Here is a 12,255-nt window from a genome sequence, read left to right on the forward strand (position 1 = left end):
TTTTAAATAGTTAGTTAGTAATTGTAACTTTAATTTAGGTCTATTTTAGTTATGTTTAAGTTAGGGGCTGTTAGGTTTAGGGGTTAATAGTTTAATTTAGTTTGTTGCGATGTGGGGGCCGGCAGTTTAGGGGTAAATAGGTTTATTTAGTGTTGGCGATGTTTGGAAATGGCGGTTTAGGGGTTAATAGGTTGTTAGTCTTGGCGATTATTCGTAACAGCAGTTTAGGGGTTAATAGGGTTAGTTAGTGTCGGCAATGTTGGGGAACTGCGGTTTAGGGGTTAATAGGTTTAGTTTGTGTTGGCGATGTCGGGGAACTGCTTGTGCAATACCGCCCCCTGCAGATTGGCCGCAATCAGGGGGTGTCAATCAGCCCGATCGTATAGGATGGGGCGGATTGCTGTACACAGCCTCAGAGGTGGCGTATGAGTTAAGGAGTAGCGGTCTATAGACCACTGCTTCTTAACTCCTGTTTCTGGCGAGCATAAAGGCTGAGTGAATTGGCCCAATTCGGCCAATAATAAATTGACCCCAAGATGTTCTCAAAGTTTTATTAGTTTGCATCATTTCCTCCCTTATTTGTTAAAAAAGACTGGTGTGTAAGTTTAATAAACATATTTCTTTTGTGATATGCTTGTTTGACAAATTCCGTTTCTCACCATATTACTCATATATTACTACCATGTGCTGTCACAGTGGGTGGGGGGGAAACACTTTTTCTTTACAATCAAAGGGACATTCCAGCTAAAAATTGGAATCCACATGGATGCATTGTAGTTTTGAATAGAAGCATTTTTGTAATATACAAGTATTAGCAAAACTGCTTCTAATAAAACCTAGTGCTGTTTTAAAAGTGTATTTTAGTATGCACCCTGCACTAGCATTTTAAACACAGAATTTGCTCAGAGAATTTGTACCATCTGGTAATGACAATTTGTTAATTGCTGACATGATACAATGTCATGTTTCACTGTGACTTTAAGTATATCATACACGCCTTTTCAGCCCTTCCCTATAAAGCTGTGAGTGCTTCACCTGTTAGGTACTTGATTATTAGAATCTGATAGCTGTTGTTCAAAACATCGTTATTATTATTGATTCCTCTATCAAGCCCTTAAACCCTGCAAGAATTCTTAGCACCTATCTGAAGAAATAACTAAAGGATACCTTCAACCTACTCTTTCTTCACGGAACTTACTCTCTTCAACAAACCCTGCTACCAGAGTACACGGATTCCCTGACGTCATCCACTGCCGAAATTCAGCTGCTGTGTTCCGCACTTACCGCCGGACACTGTAAGGTAAACAGCTCTCCCTCCGTTTCAGCACTTTGTCACGAGATGAACCTCAACTCCCATTTCAGCGGACTTCACTGACACTCGCCATCCGAACTCAGGATCTAGTAAGTCGCAAGTGTGAACACTTGCTTGAACTCTGTTGTCGAACTTAACATATGTTGCAGATGCAATCTGACTTAATTGTTTTCTGAGTTTGCTCTCTCATAACGCAACGTGGGATATTAAGCATTGCCTAATTAATCTTTTTCTATCTGCTACATAATACCTCTCACCTCCATTTGAGCAAGTTTAATCCATAAGTGTCATTCTCAAGTAAAACTTGTTTGTTAAAAGTCTGTGCACTCTAAAGAATATTCACATTGGTATTGCTACATTTATATCAAGTGAATTAAACAGACTTCATGCTCTCAGTATTTTTTATGAACTGCTATTCATCTTCTGTTTCCTCTCATTAACTCCATATGAGCTGGAACCTAAAGAATAGCCACACATCCTATATTTTTTAACAGAGCTGCTAACAAATTGCATCTACTATTAAACAGCATATGATATACAAGCCCCTCTGGCACTCTGAACAGCTGCACTATTTAAAATGCTGGTGCCCTGAGAATATCTAGCTATGCTTTACGTGCACGTGCAGAGAAAAATGTTAACACTAAAACAGTGATTACTTTTACTAGAGGCATTTTTGACATTACATGTACTGTATATTGCAAATATGTTTCTATTCAAAGATGTAATTCCTCCATGTCCATTTCAATTTGACTGGAATGTCTCTTTAAGCCATTAATTGAACTTTGTGTATTTTTTATCATTTACTTTTTTTTATTTTTCCTATCTCTTTTTGTTTAACTATATATGTACATGGAGCATGATTGGAGTGATACTGTGGAAGGAAATAAGTTGTTCTATTCAGTATCAAAGGTAAGGACAAAACAAATCAGAAAAATATGAAATATGGGCACTATTTGCTACTCAAATTCAAGGGTTACAAAATAAAAAAATAAAAACATGTTTATTTTTTCAGGAATCAGTGTGACCCCAGGAGCTAGATCGTCTAGAATTGCTTGATAGAGAACTTGTAAGCAAATGCAGAAAGAGTATCTGCATTCTTCCCCCCACAATAACAAATTACTAATAACTGTAGCTTTAAATGGTTTCATATATTTATATATACAAATTTACTGCATTGCTTTTAGTATCGTCTTTTAATAAAATCTGGATTTTACTTTATCACTCTTCTCTACACCAATCTAAATGACCTATATGAAGACTTTAATGTCTAAAAAATATGTGCCCAATCATAAGGGGAATCTTGTTGAATCGGGTTATCTTATTGTATCAATGCTGCCCCTCAAAATGTTCACAAGTTAAATGCCAATCATATATGGTTAACTGTGATATTTTATTATGCACTGTTAAGAAAATGAATTCAATTGTTTCTAATGTCCATTAATTTAAAAAAAAAACGTTTACTAGGATGTATAGTGTGCGTTTTAAATGCTATTTAAAAACCTATGAATTACAGGTAAAACAATACTGGTTAACAGGATTTGTGTGCAACACAACTATGGCCACTTTTTTTTCATATACTAGATATTTAGCAATGGGTACATTTGTCTTGCTAAAATGCAACAAAATTAAAATGTGGTATTTATATAAGGACTTACATGAAGCATTAAGTAAAATTGGTCCATTATGTGGTAAATGAAAGTGGCACAAGTAGTTTTACAGCATGACTCTGAAAGCTTATTCCTGGAGTCTTACACTGTCTGCCAATTTGTGATGCTATCTTATCACATGGCTCCTATTTATAGATGATTCAATACGTAGGCCTCTCTCACTTATTAAAGATTCAGCTTGAAGGTCACCATCTGAGGCTTTAACAAATGTTTTTCTTTTTCTTGGATTTAAAAAAAAATAATTAAATCCCAGGTTAGTATACCACCAAGCTACGCAGGGGGATAGGTTTATGTGACGTCAAAACAGGTCACTTTATTATCAGAACAGATACATTCATAATTATGTATACTTTTTTTTTTTTCTCAAAATGATGCCGGCAATTTTTGTTAAAAGTAGCAGCTAATTTCATTCTAGAAATAGAGCAAAATGAGGATAAAGTTTGCATAACAAAGTTGCAGATCTTTACATAAAAATAGTTGATCCTTCAACACTCTTAGAGGGCAATTCGATCATGGAAAAAGCAGAGTGATCAATTTATTAGAAGTTGAACTTAATCAACTATTTTCTATAAAAGCTCAGTGTTACACAACATATAGCTATCATAATAAAATGTCACTTTTTTTGTTAATAACTGTTTTTCAAAGCAACTTTACCATGGCACTTCACTTCAATAATATATTAAATGGTCTTCCTTTAGAATAGTTCACTATCATTACGAATTGGGGTTTTTTGGGCTAGTTTGTTGTTTTTTTCTTTTTTCGTTGGCATGAATTTCAAATTTTATGTTTTGGACAGCAGATTCAAGAGCAAAAGGTAACAGGGGACGGTCACACAATGTCACGCTCATTGCTTCGGATAAGCAGCTGTACTAAGAATGTCTTACAAAATCTTGCAACTGTACAGCAGTCTACTGGGAAACGGTATTTTAAAACAGTAACGATATTATGGAGTCAGCACAAAGCAAAAGGTACTATATTGTGTAGATAAGATAGTTCATTTAGATATATTCTCTTTGAATTGGTGGGAAACCATAGCACATTCATGTGAAGGAATATTTGTATTAATCGTTCTGTAATAAACCTTTGAATCTGTGGTATCAACAGCTGCACAAAAGTTATGTGCTGCTGAAAGAGAAAAAAAATACATTTTTGTTAAATGGGTCCAACAAATTTGACCCCCTGTTTCCTTTTCAAAATTGGTTATGCATGATAAGACAGAAATAATTTTCATTTCAAACAGTAAACACAAGAAGTATGATAATGAAATCCATGCAAAACATACAGCGTGTTGTAAACTTAAGATGTCATATGAGAGCAATACTTTGTTTTTCTTGGATAATTGTAAAGTTCATTTTTTTTCTTTCTTTCTTCTCACTTTTTAGAACCTTGAATCAATTGTGCTGAATGTTAGTAATCACTCCAAAACCATAATGTTTATTACACTTTCCTAATCATCTGACAATAAGGCTGAACTGTTTGCAAGAATAGAAGTTTACTGCTAAACATAATTCCCTGTATCACATTAGACAAATTGTTCAGTTGCTGATTAGTTTGATCATATATATATGTTCTGTGTATTTTAGCATCCTATTGATATATTTGGAACTGTTATCCATTTGTAGACTTTATATATATATATATATATATATATATATATATATATATATATATATATATATATATATATATATATATATATATATATATATATATATAAATCATCATTTGAAAAACACAAGAAGTCACATTTAAATCTGCTGCAGGAAGGGCATTATAACAATTACCTAGAGCTGCAACTTGTCCAAGTTGCTTAAATGCAGCTGCCACAAATCAAATCTAACAACACCAGTTGCTCCATTTTAACTACTGTCTTAAATGTGGGCTTCACTATACAGTTCCTGACCACAGTTTCTTTAACACCTATATTTACTACATTGTTACTAGCATAATGGTTTATTAAACTTAACCCGAATCCTCAGTAAACCTTATTTATAACTGCTATTGTTCCATACTCACCACCGCAAATTAGCCTATCTGTGACTTCACCAACTGCAAATTACCCCAACTGTGCTGTCTCAAGTACTCATAACACACTGTAATACTAACCATAATGATTCAATACTCCCTCCCAATTGACCATACCTGTAGGCTGGCATAGTTTTGCTAGTCAATCTGCATCTTCAAAACATATCAGTATTTGTTAGAAAATTTAGTCTGTGGTAAGGAACTTAAAGGGATATAATACTCATATGCTAAATCACTTGGAACTGATGCAGGATATCTGTAAAAAGCTGACAGGAAAATATCAACTGAGCATCTCTATGTAAAAAAAGGAAGATATTTTACCTTACAAATTCCTCAGCTCAGCAGAGTAAGTTCTGTGTAAAAAGTTATATTTCAGTTATTGGCCAGCTGCAGGTTAAAAAAAAAATGAAGAAATGAGCAGCAGCCAATCAGCATCAGTAGTGGTGAGGTCATGAACTCTTTTACTGTGATCTCATGAGATTTCACTTAACTTTCATGAGATTTCATAGTAAACTTCCTTAAACTGAATAGGGAAATAAGATGAGTGTGCATGTAAGCTCACTCCCTTAGCTGTCCCGGGACAGACATACTGATTTGCAGCTTAGAAGTCCTTTACAATGGGATGTGGCTACTGATGAATTTTTAAGGTAAAATATCTTTCTTGTTTACATAGAGATGTTCAGGTGATATTTTCTAGTCAGCTTTTCAACATTTGGATATCATGGCCCTTTAAAGAAGACTTCAGTGGGTTTTGTGATGGGGAAATCATAGTTAGGGTTAATTGTGAAATGAAGGATTTTTAAACTGGTGGAGGGAGATCACATAGTATTTTGTGATGTTGGTTTTGGGGCAGCTTAGCTAGGTTATTTTGCAGAAGGTAAGTCATAGTTAAATACATTGTGGGATTATATGAGTGATGGTTAGTGCTAGACTGCATTTTGGGGGTTTTATTTTCTACATTGAGTCTTATATATCAGCTAAAGCATCTCTACAACATTATTTACTTGGGTGTTACCTGCTTTTGACAGCAACAATTCTGTTGTTCTAGCTCTAGCTGTCAATGGTAGGTCATATGGGATCTAGCCCTTAGTATATTCCAAGAATATCGGTGATCAGGAAGGAACCACATATAATTAATTAATTAATTAATTAATTGTTTGCAAGCATCAGAATAAACCTAAGCATGTTCTGTAATTGTACATATTTACTTGACATGCATAAATTCATAACCTGGTATTTGTTGAGCAAATGAATAAAGAAGGTATCCTCAGTTTATGGCATTCATTTAGTTTTAAAACCAGATATATTACAACAGAATTAGAACAGAAATGCAACTAAAAAAAAGCAAGATATAACTTTGTTACAAATTATTACAACTAATAAAGAAATATCATGAACATGTCTAATATTTACTAAGATGAAAATTGAAAACATAGTGACATCATTTTAAAAGCAGCATTCTTTAAAATTGTAATGGGGCCATTTGTATGTATCTTGGAATAGAAGATTCTAAATCAGACTTTTATTGGTGTCTTCTTAGTGTCCAATGAAAAGTTTGCAATCATAGTATTTTTTATTAAGTTAAAGATCTGAGTAGAGACTAGCATATGTTTTTAAAATATTTACTGAGTACAAGTGTGTCCTTTAATATTAGACATACTTCTCATGACTTATTCCTTCTTTATAAACAATCACAAATTAGTAGCTTGAGATAACCGCAAAAACATGTATTCTTCCTTATCTCCATCCAGACAAGGTCATATTCAGAAGATGAAGATGCGGACTTAGCATGGGGATGATGGAGACATTAGGGCATCATCAGCAAACATTGACAACATGTACAATTCTGGTCATATTTGTATCTCCTTTATATAAGGCTTCATGCTGATACAGGTTGAGAGTATTTACATTCGGCTAGATTACTAGTCTTGCGTTAGGGTTAAAAAGCAGCGTTGAGAGGTCCCAACGCTGTTTTTCTCCTACCGCTGGTATTAAGAGTCTTGCAGGTACAGGCTCACCCTAACACCCCCTAACTTAAATATAATTTTAATAAATCTAAATAAAATTACTATAATTAACTAAATTAATCTTATTTAAAACTAAATATTTATCTATTAAATAAACCCTAAGCTAGCTACAATATAACTAATAGTTACATTGTAGCTAGTTTAGAGTTTTTTATATTTATATTTTACAGGCCACTTTGTATTTATTTTATTAGGTAGAATAGTTATTAAATAGTGATTAACTATTTAATAGCTACCTAGTTAAAATAAAGTCAAATTTACCTGTAAAATAAAACCTAACCTAAATTACACCTAACACTACACTATAATTAAATTAATTCACTAAACTAACTACAATTAAATACAATTAAATACAATTATCTAAAGTATGAAAACCCCCCACAAAATTACAGAAAATAATAAAATAATTAAAAAAAAATTTAAACTAATTACACCTAATCTAATCCCCCTAACAAAATAAAAAAGCCCCCCAAAATAATAAAAAGCCCTACCCTACACTAAATTACAAATAGCCCTTAAAGGGGCCTTTTGTGTTGCATTGCCCCAAAGTAATCAGCTCTTTTACCTGTATAAAAAAATACAATACCCCCCCAAACATTAAAACCCACCACCCACAAAACCAACCCTACTCTAAAACCCACCCAATCCCCCCTTAATAAAACCTAACACTAACCCCCTGAAGATCACCCTACCTTGGGACGTCTTCACCCAACTGGGCAGAAGTGGTCCTCCAGACGGGCAGAAGTCTTCATCCAAGCCATTAAGAAGAGGTCCTCCAGACGGGCAAAAGTCTTCATCCAGACGGCATCTTCTATCTTCATCCATCCGGAGTGGAGCGGGTCCATCTTCAAGACATCCAACGTGGAGCATCCTCTTCTGTCTTCATCCGACGACCAAATGACGGTACCTTTAAGTGACGTCATCCAAGATGGCGTCCCTTCAATTCCGATTGGCTGATAGAATTCTATCAGTCAATCGAAATTAAGGTAGAAAAAATCCTATTGGCTGATCCAATCAGCCAATAGGATTGAAGTTTAATCCTTTTGGCTGATCAAATCAGCCAATAGGATTGAGCTTGCATTCTATTGGCTGATTGGAACAGCCAATAGAATGCAAGCTCAATCCTATTGGCTGAATGCATCAGCCAATAGGATTTTTTAATTTTTACCTCACCATAAAAGGAAGCCATAGCAGGCCTTGCGTTGAGTATGGGAGCACCTTAACTCCATAAAATGCCTGCAAAAATAAACACCTAACGCATGCGCAATGTCTATCTACCTGTCATCTGCAATCCCCCACCGCAATAACTAATAAACTCTATTAACCCCTAAACTGCCATAGCCCACACCACAAGTACTAACTAAATTATTAACCCCTAAACCGCCATAGCCCACACCGCAAGTATTAACTAAATTATTTACCCCTAAACCGCCATAGCCCACAAGGCAATTAACCTATTCAAGTATTAACGCCTAAACCGCCATAGCCCACATAGCTAGTAAATGTATTAACCCCTAATCTGCCGCCAACATCGCCGCCACTATAATAAAGTTATTAACCCCTAAACCTAAGTCTAACCCTAACATCCCCCTAACTTAAATATTATTTAAATACATCTATATAATATTACTATTATTAACTAAATTATTCCTATTTAAAACTAAATACTTACCTATCAATTAAACCCTAACGGCAAGATTTAGAGTTCTGCGGCCAAAGGGGTGCGTTAGCTACGCGTGCTTTCCCCCCCCCCCGCACCTTTTAAATACCGCTGTTATTGAGAGTTCACAGAAGGGCTGCGTTAGGCTCCAAAAATGGAGCGTACAGGCATATTTACCGCCACTGCAACTCTCAATACCAGCGGTGTTTACGGACGTGGCCAGCTTCAAAAACGTGCTCGTGCACGATTCCCCCATAGAAAACAATGGGGCATTTTGAGCTGAAAAAAAACCTAACACCGGCAAAAAAGCAGCGTTCAGCTCCTATCGCAGCCCCATTGTTTTCTATGGGGAAACACTTCCTATGTCTGCACCTAACACCCTAACATGTACCCCGAGTCTAAACACCCCTAACCTTACACTTATTAACCCCTAATCTGCCGCCCCCACTATCGCTGACCCCTGCATATATTTTTTAACCCCTAATCTGCCGCTCCGTACACCGCCGCAACCTACGTTATCCCTATGTACCCCTAATCTGCTGCCCCTAACACCGCTGACCCCTATATTATATTTATTAACCCCTAATCTGCCCCCCCCAACGTCGCCTCCACCTACCAACAATTATTAACCCCTAATCTGCCGACCGGACCTCACCGCTACTATAATAAATGTATTAACCACTAATCCGCCTCACTCCCGCCTCAATAACCCTATAATAAATAGTATTAACCCCTAATCTGCGCTCCCTAACATCGCCGACACCTAACTTCAAGTATTAACCCCTAATCTGCCGACCGGACCTCAATATAAATTATAATTATATTGTAGCTATTTTAGGACTAATATTTATTTTACAGGCAACTTTGTAATTATTTTAACCAGGTACAATAGCTATTAAATAGTTAATAACTATTTAATAGCTACCTAGTTAAAATAATTACAAAATTACCTGTAAAATCCTAACCTAAGTTACAATTAAACCTAACACTACACTATCAATAAATTAATTAAATACAATACCTACAATTATCTACAATTAAACCTAACACTACACTATCAATAAATTAATTAAATACAATACCTACAAATAAATACAATGAAATAAACTAACTAAAGTACAAAAAATAAAAAAGAACTAAGTTACAAAAAATAAAAAAATATTTACAAACATTAGAAAAATATTACAACAATTTTAAACTAATTACACCTACTCTAAGCCCCCTAATAAAATACTCGGTCAGCAGATTAGGGGTTAAAAATGTTTAATAGAGTGGCGGCGATGTGGGGGGACCTCGGTTTAGGGGTACATAGGTAGTTTATGGGTGTTAGTGTACTTTAGAGCACAGTAGTTAAGAGCTTTATGAACCGGCGTTAGCCCAGAAAGCTTTTAACTCCTGACTTTTTTCTGTGGCTGGAGTTTTGTCGTTAGAGTTCTAACGCTCACTTCAGCCAAGACTCTAAATACCAGCGTTAGAAAGATCCCATTGAAAAGATAGGATACGCAAATGGCGTAGGGGGATCTGCGGTATGGAAAAGTCGCGGCTGCAAAGTGAGCGTTAGACCCTTACCTACAAGACTCTAAATACCAGCGGTAGCCCAAAACCAGCGTTAGGAGCCTCTAACGCTGGTTTTGACGGCTAACGCCAAACTCTAAATCTAGCCGTAAGATAGCTACAATATAATTAATAATTACATTGTAGATATTTTAGGATTTATTTTTATTTTACAGGTATTTATTTTAACTAGGTACAATAGCTATTAAATAGTTTAACTATTTAATAGCTACCTAGTTAAAATAACTACAAATTTACCTGTAAAATAAATCCTAAGTTACAATTACACCTAACACTACTCTACCATTAAATAAATTAAATTAATTAACTACAATTACCTAAAATTAAATACAATACAATAAAATAAACTATAGTAGAAATCCCCCCCACTAAATTACAGAAAATAAAAAAATTACAAGGTTTAAACTAATTACACCTAATCTAAGCCCCCTAATAAAATAAAAAAGCCCCCCAAAATAATAAAATTCCCTACCCTATACTAAATTACAAATAGCCCTTAAAAGGGCTTTTTGCGGGGCATTGCCCCAAAGTAATCAGCCGTCTTCTATCAGCCAATCAGAATTGAAGGGACGCCATCTTGGATGATGTCATTTAAAGGAACCTTCATTTGTCGGTTAGTCGTCGGCCAGGAAGGATGCTCTGCGTCGGATGTCTTCAAGATGGAGCTGCTCCTCGTCGGATGGAAGAAGATAGAAGATGCCGCTTGGATGAAGACTTCTGCCCGGCTGGAGGACCTCTTCTGCCTGGATCGGATGAAGACTTCTGCCCGGCTGGAGGACCTCTTCTGCCCGCATCGGATGAAGACTTCTGCCCGGCTGGGTGAAGATGACTCAAGGTAGGGTGGTCTTCAAGGGGTTAGTGTTAGTTTTTTTAAGGGGGGATTGGGTGGGTTTTAGAGTAAGGTTGGGTGTGTGGGTGGTGGATTTTAATGTTGGGGGGTGTATTTCAAAGTTGCCTGTAAAATAAAAATAAATCCTAAAATAGCTACAACGTAATTATTAATTATATTGTAGCTATCTTAGGGTTTATTTTATAGGTAAATATTTCGTTTTAAATAGGAATAATTTAGTTAATAATAGTAATATTATTTAGATTTATTTAAATAATATTTAAGTTAGGGGGGTGTTAGAGTTAGGGTTTAAGGGTTAATAACTTTATTATAGTGGCGGCGACATTGGCGGTGCAGATTAGGGGTTAATACATTTAATAGGCTATGTGGGCTATGGTGGTTTAGGGGTTAATACTTGAATAGGTTAATTGCGTTGTGGGCTATGGCAGTTTAGGGGTTAATAATTCAGTTATTACTTGCGGTGTGGGCTATGGCGGTTAAGGGGTTAATAATTTAGCTATTACTTGCTGTGTGGGCTATGGCGGTTTAGGGGTTAATAATTAGGCTTATTGCGTTGTGGGGGGTTGTCGGTCAAGGGGTTAATACATTTATTATTTATTATTAGTAGTGAGAGGGCGGATTGTGGATATAGGGGTTTTTATGTGTCTGACTTATTTTTGGGAGGCAGGTCAGACTTTTACGGGAGATTTGTTATTTTCTTTACTTTTCTTAGGCGCCGGCAGTTTCTAAAGTGCCGTAAGTCACTAGCGACTCCAGAAATTTGTAGTTACGCTCATTTCTGGACATCGCTAGTTTATCCGACTTACGGCACTTTATGAACTGCCGGCGCTGTATATGTAATACCCCGATGTGCGATGTGAAATTACGGGCGGCGCAGGTTCCCATGCTTGCGCCGAAACCTGCGCCATATATGTGATCGCGCACGTTAGGTTTTATTTTGCAGGTACTTTTGTATTTATTTTAGCTAGGTAGCTATTAAATAGTTAATAGCTATTTAATTACTATTGTACCTAGTTAAAATAAATACAAAGTTGCCTGTAAAATAAAATTAAACCCTAAGCTAGATACAATGTAACTATTAGTTATATTGTAGCTAGCTTATGGTTTATTTTATAGGTAAGTATTTAGTTTTAAATAGG

General features: G+C 35.7%; 1 pseudogene; it reads left to right on the plus strand.

The window, feature by feature from the left end:
* The first annotated feature begins 3,118 nt into the window (after positions 1–3,118).
* LOC128663230 (NAD(P) transhydrogenase, mitochondrial-like) overlaps positions 3,119–12,255 on the plus strand; it is a 402,446-nt pseudogene continuing 393,309 nt past the window's right edge.

The sequence above is a fragment of the Bombina bombina genome, chromosome 6, assembly GCF_027579735.1.
Source record: "Bombina bombina isolate aBomBom1 chromosome 6, aBomBom1.pri, whole genome shotgun sequence".
Lineage (NCBI taxonomy): Eukaryota > Metazoa > Chordata > Amphibia > Anura > Bombinatoridae > Bombina > Bombina bombina.